The sequence below is a fragment of the Chiloscyllium plagiosum genome, unplaced genomic scaffold (genome assembly GCF_037043375.1).
Source record: "Chiloscyllium plagiosum isolate Xiang-an unplaced genomic scaffold, Cpla_swu_hap1 HiC_scaffold_29, whole genome shotgun sequence".
Classification (NCBI taxonomy): domain Eukaryota; kingdom Metazoa; phylum Chordata; class Chondrichthyes; order Orectolobiformes; family Hemiscylliidae; genus Chiloscyllium; species Chiloscyllium plagiosum.
In genome coordinates this window covers 82,833,189-82,843,172 of record NW_028270167.1, presented here as the reverse complement: position 1 = coordinate 82,843,172, position 9,984 = coordinate 82,833,189, and the positions used below count along the sequence as shown (strand labels likewise).

At 44.4% G+C, this 9,984-nt stretch overlaps 1 non-coding gene across 1 annotated transcript; it reads left to right on the top strand.

The window, feature by feature from the left end:
* The first annotated feature begins 8,916 nt into the window (after positions 1–8,916).
* Positions 8,917–8,988, top strand: trnah-gug (transfer RNA histidin (anticodon GUG)). The gene has a single exon. It is a non-coding gene; the product is annotated as a tRNA-His (tRNA).
* The last annotated feature ends 996 nt before the right edge of the window (positions 8,989–9,984 follow it).

Here is a 9,984-nt window from a genome sequence, read left to right as displayed (position 1 = left end):
ATCTCTGAAGATTGTTGGACAGGGAGATCAGTTGTACGAGAGGCTCTTTGTTGACCACAGTCTGAGAATGATATTCCATTCTTTAGCAAACGCCAGTTTCGGAAACAACTGAAGGAATGAGCACAAGTCTGGTCAATGCGATAATCAATATTTTTCAAAATTGTAAAATAAAATGTGGAGGGCTCGAGTGTAACTCTTTGTCCATCAAGACCGCTTCACCACTCAATGAATTTACCACTGCTTCCTCTCCAAGTCATGCTGGTATGTGCCTTGGAGGGTAATTCATAAATGGTGACGTTTCAGTGCATCTTCAACCTTGTCGTTATAGTCGGTACAGTCTTTGAGCGAGGTAAAAACAATGACTGCGGATGTTGGAAACTAGATTCTGGATTAGTGGTGCTGGAAGATCACAGCAGTTCAGGCAGCATCCAAGGAGCTTCGAAATCGACGTTTCGGGCAAAAGCCCGTCTTTGAGCTTTGAAGGTTCTGTCAATAAAGCCTGGGTGACTTACTTCAGTGAATATTCTATTTGGCGCACTCTGCTGCAATTGTGCCTCAGCAGTTAAGCGAATAACTATTCAGGCGTTGAACAATGTACAGTTAAATGACTGTATTGTCGTGGAGGGTGTCCAGTTCCTTCAGTGGTATTTCAGCGGCTCCCACCTCGGCAAATGGAGAGAGTTCTGTTCAACATCTAGTTTGTGCGTTGCGGACGATGTAGGCTTCACGGAGACAAGGGTTGAGTTAATAATCAAACAAAGTCGACCGACGGACATGTTTTTGTCGTCAATTTCTTTTATGCGCGATCAGGTTCCATTTCTCCTAAATATTAGCTGTCAGGACGACTACACGGAGTAATTCAGTTACAATGAAGCCATTGAATGTCAATCGAATATGTTTAGATTCTCATTTGTCACACTTGTCATTGCTGTATTTGGTCCTTTTGTGGATCAATCCGATTCCAATCGCTTTCTGATTTCAAGGTCCAATTCCCATCTGCGCCTGAATTTTCAACCCATTTCATTACCGAAATTTCTCCACCTGCCTTAATAATATGTAAGGACGCTGCAGGGGACAGCAGAGACTTACGAGGATGTTGCCAACTCTGTATAAAATGGACCTTCGTGCAATAATTGGTTAGGCTGGGATTATTCTCCTCGAAACAAAGGAGGTGGATGGGTGTTCTAAAATCATATAACACCAATTATACACGTTCAATATTGGTGGAATCTTGACAGGGTAGATACGGACAGGTGGTTTGCCCCATGCTGTGAGGAGCGCACCAGAGGACATAATCTCAGAATTAGATATTGCCCATTTAATTCAGAAATGAGGAGTCATCTCTTTGCTCAGGGGCCAAATAATCTGTGCCATCTGTGTCGTTGGGTGTTTTCAAACTGTGCCAGATAGTTAATCAGAAAGATGATGAAAATTTGTCGAGGTAAGTGAGCAGAAAGGAGTTAAAGATTATCAGATTAACCATGAGTTCGTTGAATGGTGGGGCAGACTCCAAGGGCTGAATGGCAAACTTCCACTTGTTTACCATTTGTCTAACGTCTTATTTTATTCATAAATTCAGAATTGTGGGTGGATGGGATGAAGTGATAGAAAAGGTTTACTAAACAGATCAGACAGATCAGGAAAAAGGTTCATAAACTCAGGAAGTCGAAATTACTGTGACTTGGGGACAACAAATGACACTGGGCACACCACAGGTGGCTGTGTACAGAAGTTGTGAATGCTGAAGAAAGTTGGTAGACCTTGTACTGGTGGCAAGTCAGTGATCACGCTGGATGATGGATCGTTGTATGATTCACACACAGCAGAAATTTGTGAAAGAATGAAAGGTTCGTTTCATTGGAGAGGTTTCCTGCGGTTCCAATTCCGAGTGACTGGTTGAAATACTGATCAGATCATTGTGTGAAGTGTTAGGTTAAGATACTCATGAACAACCCCACTGGATAAACTTGTGCTCCCGATCTCTTGTTATTTGTTTTTCTTTCTTTCGATGCAAATTCATAGAAAGACAAGATGGAATGTAGGGCGGAAAGAAAAATGCGTTCCTTCTCATTCCACCAAGTTAATCGTCAATTGAATAGAATGACTGCTCCGGTTTCCTCCCACAGTCCAAAAATGTGCAAGTCAGGTGAATTGGCCGTGCAAAATTGCCCGTAGCGTTAGGTAAAGGGCAATTTGACCCTGGTAACTCAGCCTCATCAACCCAAATTCAATGTATCGAAACGCTACTCTGTGCTTTAAAATCTGATTCGTGCTGCGGGAAATGTTTCTGCACTCATATTTGAATGTTTTTACGCTGTTTCTCCTTCACTTTCCTGCTTCCAATTAACACTTCAATTCGGAACAAGTCTGCCGAAAGCTTTTCATTCCAACACAGTAACAAGGTGCAGTTTTCAGAAGTCAGGTGTTTGCGCTTTCACTGACACTCTGCCTCCCTGAGAGCTGCTGTTATTCCCCACTTGATTCAGGCAGCACTGTCCTTCCTGTGACATGCCCCATCGAGAATGGAAGGACAAGTATCAATACCCGAACTTGGGAATGGAGCGACAGTTTAAAAATATTTACACAGTCCCCAGTGGAGAATTGAGCCCTGTGACAGGCGGGGACACAAACCATTATACTTCCGAGAACAAGAGTGTCAAAGGAGGCCCTTCAACCAATTGTGGCGACACTTGTCAAAAACAACTGCCTAATGAACTGAATCCCATTTCACAATGTTTATCCCCAGCCTTATATGTCTTGGCATCACAAGTTCAAATCTGAATGTTTGTTCAGGTTCTAAGGGTTTTTGCCGCTCTGAAAAATGCAGACAGTGTATTCCAAATTCCAACCACCTAATGGCTGATAAAGCAGTTTCGACCATCTTTTCAAACCATTCTGCCTTTCTCCTTAAATCGCTGGCCCCTGCTAATCGATCGCTCTATCAATGGGAAACTCGTTCAGTCAACCCTGTCCATACCCAAACTCAATCATGTCTCCTCTACATCTCATTTGCACTGCGACAAACACTCCACTCTGTCCTCTCTATCTTCACAACTGAAACTCTTCATCCCAAACAATATCCCGGTAAATATCTCCTGCAATTTTCTCAGTGTGATCACATCCCTGCTATAATGTGACTTGCAAAACTGCACACAACACTCTTGCTTGAGCCTAAACAACATTTGTTTTTAAATTTCTATATTATTATGAGGGCGATTCTGGCTAAGCAGAATTTATTACCCATTCTGAATTGCCCAGAGGGCAATTGAGACTCAACCATATTGTTATGAGTCTGAAGTCACATGCAGGCCTGACCAAGTAAAGACAGCAGGTTCCTTCCTGAAATGACATCAGTGAACCAGATTTTTTTTTCAACAATTGTCAATGGATATATAGTAATCATTAGATTCTTCATCGCAGATATTTGCTGAATCCAAATTTTACAATATGGCATGGGGGGCTCAAGCCCGAGTACTCAGACTATTACCTCGGTGTCTCGATTATGAGTCCTGTGAAATTACCACAAGAGCAACACAGAAAGCCATAAAAGCTGATCTTTTCCCGTAAAATCTATTTTCCCCAAATCTGGCCTGGGTCTTTTCCATGAGCCTGACTGTCCAATTGTCTCTGTCCTCTGTCAGTAATTGATTTCACAACCGCGGTATTCAAATGGATTGACTTGTTTGGAGGTCCCGATGGTGGGATTGGGGCCCGTTCACCCAGCAAAAGTGACCGCAGCACAGACAGAACAGTATGAATGTGAAAGAGAGTGATAGATTGTGCATTGCCTCAGAGAAATGGGAGGAGGGACGGAAAGGAGGTTTAACGATCGTGGGAAGGAGAGAAATCTCCAACAACGGGTGTGTTTGAATCCTGATATATGAAACGCAGAGATGTGAGAGAGCAGAATTTGAAGGTAAAACAATTAATTTCTTACCATGTGTCAAATAAAGGACAACCGAGAGAAAACTTAGTGCCGTGATTTGGTTTCAAATCGAGATTGCTGTGGTCACAATGCAAAATACCGACAACCACGATCACAGCAACAACAGAACAGGATGCTTGCAAGCAGCAATAAGTATACTAGCAGAGGAAATGATCGGAAAAACAGCAAATGTACAATATCAGTACTCAGCGAACAGTGACAGGCATGTGGGAACTGAGAATGAGTTGAATCTTTAAATTCGATGTCTTCAGAGGCTGTGGAGATACTTGAATGAGAATGTTGAAAACTGAGATTGATAGATTTCGCCAAAACATCAAAGACTCTGGGGACAGTACAGGATATTTTAGCAGTGGCATTTTAGCTCAACATCGGCGACTTCACAAGCTTCCTCAAGGCAATAACCAGTGTTGCAGATTATCCCAGTTCACAGCCTCGGAATCAGGGAAACTGTGGCACAGCCTCCCAGATCCAACCGGAAGTGGGGATGGGATGAGAGCGCGATGAAACTCTCTGGTTCCAGTGATGCAATAGGTGACAGTGGGGTCCTTCTATGATGGTATAGAGGCGCATGAAAATTCCTAGGTTGAGTATGGTCCTGATCAAGGGAATAGTTGTCCCCGTTTATACTACCATAGCGATTTCCGGTGCATCTTTTGAAGACAGCTGAGTGGCACAAGTGGAGCGTGATGAGCCCTTAACTTTGCAGTGGTGGGTTTAAAAGATGTTTTTGCTATTTGGATCTGTGTTTCCGATACTGGCGGTGGCAGCTACATTTGCTCGCATCTGCTCAGTATCAGTTTCTTCTACACAGTCAAGGCTTCAACCTGGAGAAGGTGGTGTTGGGGGTGATATTTTAAACTAGTCATCCTTGGCGACTGGAACACGGGAAAGGTGATGTTTACGTTCGACGAATAAAACCTGAACTGCAAGCCTGACCTCAGGAACAGAGATCATGATTTAAATTTCCTGCAATCTCATTCATTCATGTCCCTTATGCAGGGGATTCAACCATCTTCACCCAGTCCGGCCTACGAGAGAGTCCAGGACCAGAAAAAAAACATGAGCTGACCCTTAATTCAGGAATCCCCATCATGTGGGGAAGCAGGCTTGTCGGCCCTTCCAGTTCACAGGGTACATCGGAAGCGCATCCCACCAGACCCCAGGGTATTCCCTGCCTCATAAACCTGCATTTCCCATTGTTGATCCCTGTAACAGGCACACCTTTGGTCAGAGGGAGAAATAAAAACGCAAACACACAGAGAATGTGCAGACTGCCCACAGACAGACACCCGAGGCTGGGATCGCACCCAGGTTTGTGGTGTAGCCAGACAGCAACGAACGAGGGGCGAAAAATAAGCGTTGTCCTGACCAGTGATACTCACACCCTGTGGGTGAATAAGGAAGAATGAAAACACATTAACAACATGGAAAACGGGATTTGTACCTGTGTGGACACAATGTGAAAGGATCGTTCACCCTGTGTAGAAAAAAGGACACTGATACCGCAGAGAAAGCAGGGCAATGTGGGAACTGGTGGAAGGGATTCAATTAACCACAGAAATGGAAACTCATTTAATCAGTAACACTGGGGAGAGGCCGTTCACCAGTCCCTTGTGTGGGAAGGGATGACTGATCAAAACAATTTCGAGACTCCAGCAGGATTACATATCCCATCAGGTGTTCGATTATGCTGTCAATGCTGCTGTTAATCCCAACCAGATATTTGCTCCATAGCGTCAATCATAGAGTCATACAGCATGAAGGCATACAGGCCCGTCAGTGCAACCAATCCATGCTGAACATACTGCCAAACTAATCTACTCCCATCTGCCTCCTCCTGTACCCGTTGGGTGGTTATAATGCCCTTGTAGTTTTATTACTGTGTTGTTAATCAAAAAAACCAGGTAATATTTTGAGGACAAAGAGTTAAGGTCCTGGCATGACAGATGGTGGAGTTTGAATTCAATAAGCACCTGGAATTGAAGAATCTCGTGATGACCTAAATCAGTTGTGTGGAAAATGCCATCTGATTCACTCATGCCAGTTCGGGAAGCAAATTGTCATATGCAGCTGCTCTTTCCCACAGGTGACTCCAGATGTATAATACCGCGGTTGACTCTTAAATGTTCCATGGGAAATAACTGATGTACTAGGCATGAATAAATTTATTTTAAAAATCCCACTTTCCCATTCATATTTGGAATCAATTGTCCATTAAATGTTGCAAACATACGCTCATCCATCACTTCCTCAGCAAGTTAATTGCACACGTAAAACACCTTCCTTAAAAAAAGCCTCCCATGACTTTAAAAAATAAACTCTGTCTTTTCATCTTAAACATATGCCTTCTCACCTTGAAATCCCCATCCTGAGAAAAGGCAGCTATCGTTAACTCTAACTTGCCTCTCAATAATTCATAAACTTCTGTCAGGTTGTTGTGGTTCTGTTCGCCGAGCTGGAAATTGTTGTTGCAAACGTTTCGTCCCCTGTCTAGGTGACATCCTCAGTGTTTGGGAGCCTCCTGTGAAGCGCTTATGTGGTGTTTCCTCCGGCATTTATAGTGGCCTGTCCCTGCCGCTTCCGGTTGTCAGTTTCAGCTGTCCGCTGTAGTGGCCTGTAAATTGGGTCCAGGTCGATGTGTTTGTTGATGGAGTTTGTGGATGAGTGCCATGCTTCTAGGAATTCCCTGGCTGTTCTTTGTTTGGCTTGCCCTATAATGGTAGTGTTGTCCCAGTCGAAATCATGCTGCTTGTCGTCTGCGTGTGTGGCTACGAAGGATAGCTGGTCGTGTCGTTTCGTGGCTCGTTGATGTTCATGGATGCGGATCGTTAGCTGTCTTCCTGTTTGTCCTATTCAGTGTTTTGTGCAGTCCTTGCATGGGATTTTGCACACTACATTAGTTTTGCTCATGCTGGGTATCAGGTCCTTCGTTCTGGTGAGTTGTTGTCTGAGGGTGGCTGTTGGTTTGTGTGCTGTTATAAGTCCTAGTGGTCGCAGTAGTCTGGCTGTCAGTTCTGAAATGCTCCTGATGAATGGTAGTGTGGCTCGTCCTTTGGGTTGCGGTATGTCCTCGTTCCGTTGTCATTCTCTAAGGCATCTGTTGATGAAGTTGCGCGGGTATCCGTTTTTGGCGAATACCTTGTACATGTGTTCCTCTTCCTCTTTTTGCAGTTCTGGTGTGCTGCAGTGCGCCGGACTGACAACCGGAAGCGGCAGGGACAGGCGACTATAAATGCCGGAGGAAACACCACAGAAGCGCTTCACAAGGGGCTCCCAAGCACTGAGGATGTCACCTAGACAGGGGATGAAACGTCTGCAACAAAAATTTCCAGCTCGGCGAACAGAACCACAACAACCAGCATCCGAGCTACAAATCTTCTCCCAAATTCTGTCAGGTCGCCGTTCAAACCCCTAACCTAGAGTGAAAACAGTCTCAACTAGGAGACAGTGAGAACTGCAGATGAGAAATCAGAATCCAGAGTGTTGTGCTGGGATGCACAACAGGTCATGCAGCATTTGAGGAGCGAGAGAATCGACATTTCGGGGAAGAGCCTGATGAAGAACACTTGCGCAAAAAAAATTCTCCTGCTCCTGGGATGCTGCCTTAGCTGTTGTGGTTTTCCAGCACCCCGATCTCGAATCTGAAAATAGTCTCAGCTTATCCAGCCTTTCATTATAACTCAAAACTTCCACACACAGCAACATGCGTGCATACTTTTTTGAAACTGTTCCAGCTGAATAATATCATTCCTACAACTGGGCGACCGGAACTGGACATAATACTGCAGAAGAGGCCTCATCAATGTCCTGCAAAGCTTCAACATAACGTCCCGACTCCAATACACGAAGGACTGAACAATGAAGGGAAGTATGTTAAATGCCTTTGAACCACCTTATCTGTAGGTGATGAAAACTACAAGGAATTATGCACCTGCACCCCGAGCTTCCGTGTTCTTCAACACTACGCAACTTGTTGTTGTACCAAAATGCAACACATTTATCCAGATTGAACTCCATGTTACATTTTTCAGTCCAACGACTCATTGGATGAAGATCCTTTTGAAACTTCGATAATCTTCCTTACTGTCTACAATTCTGGCGTCGCCTGCAAACCTACGAATCATTCCTGCAGTGAGTTCCACTGTTTTCTCATATAGATCAATGATTCATATTTACTTGTAGTGGCCGTGATTTAGCAGTGTGCAGATCATACAACAGTTAGTCATGCAATTAACAATGAGGAAGAAAGCCGCAGACTGCAGGGAGATATTCAACAATTGGAAATAAAAATGGTGAAAGCAATTCATTCCAGGCAAGTTGGTGATAGTGAAGCAAGTTCAAACTTCAAACCAGCCGCCCTCGCTCCAGTTGTGGCACTCAGTTCTCTCAGCAAGATGCACTGTCGATTGCTATAAACGGGCAAAAAAATTCCCTTCTGTCCCGCCTTTGACCATGAGCACTCCCAACCTCGGAATTGCTTGCGCCTCTAAACCGTCATAGAAATACCGTGCATTCACCGGTTGTGTCACTGGAGTTTTCGAGTATCTCTGCGACCTCATTCCCCTCCCGACTTCCAGTTGGATCTTTGCGACTGCGCCACTCAATTCCTCTGATTCTGGGGCTGGAAATTGGGACTATGTGGCAGCGTTGGTTACTGCCTTGTGTGGGGAAACTGGTGAAATAGCCGATGTTAAACTGCATTACTATTGAAGCATACATTTCAACAACACCTGCACTGTCCCCGGAGTTTTTGATGTTTTCGAGAAATCTATTTATCTCAGCCAACAGCATATAAATAATGGAATCACCACAGCCACTGGTGGAACCGATATTAAACGGTCAGCCCATTCTGAATTCCCACATTTCTGCCACTGTTCGCTCATCACTGATATTGTGCATTTGGTGCGCTGCCTAACATTTGCTATGATACAGTACTTGTTGCATGGTGCTCGTGTGCGCGTCTGTGGGACGCCGTGATCGTATAGTGGTTAGTACTCTGCGTTGTGGCCGCAGTAACCTCGGTTCGAATCCGAGTCACGGCACTAATTGCTCTGTCTGCCCCAGTTTTTGAGGAACACGAAGGAATCAGTTGTTTTCACATGGTAATTTTCTCCAAAGGTGATTATCTTTTCCCTTCAAATTCTGCTCGCTCACATCTCTGTGTTTCATATGTCCGAATTCAAATCCACCCGTTCTCAGAGATTTCTCTCCCTCCTTCGGTCACTAACCGAACTTTCCGTCCCACACCCCCATTTCATTAATTTAGAGATGTCAGTGTTCGACTATGGTGTACAAAGTTAAAAATCACACAACACCAGGTTACAGTCTAACAGGTTTAACTGGGCACTAGTTTTGGGAGCGCTGCTCTTTCATCATGTGGTTGTGAAGTCATTTCCTATTTCATTAAGGCACTGCAGAATCAAACACTGACTCGCACATTGATACTCTTCACTCTGTGCTGCTGCGGTCACTGTTGCTGGGTGAACGTGCCCCAACCCCACCATAGGGACCTGCAGACCAGTTGCTTCATTTGCTTACCACTGTTGTGAGGCCAATCCTCAGGTAGCAGCTTTTACTGATATGGACTTGCGATTATTGGGAGTCAAGCTCAGGAAAATGACACAAGACAATATCGAGGAAAAGTGACTTCATTGAGAAAGATTAGTTTCATGGGTTTTCTGCAATGGCTGAGCACTATTACCACTAGACTGTTAATTCAGAAAATAAGCAAACGAACCAGGGACCCGGGTTTGACTCCAACCATGCCAGGTGTTAGAATTGAGATTCAATAAATATCTGGAATTACGAATCTAATAACACCTACGAATCCATGGTCAATTGTTGAAAAAACAAAACCATCGGGTTCACTAACGTCCTTTGAGGAAGGAACCTGCCATTCTTACCTGGTCGGGCCTCAATGTGACTCCAGACTCACTGCAATACAGTTGAGTGTCAACTGTCCACTGTGCAATTAGGGATCACAATCAATACTGCCGAGCCAGCGACGCCCTCATACTGTAACAGAATAGAAAAAAAAG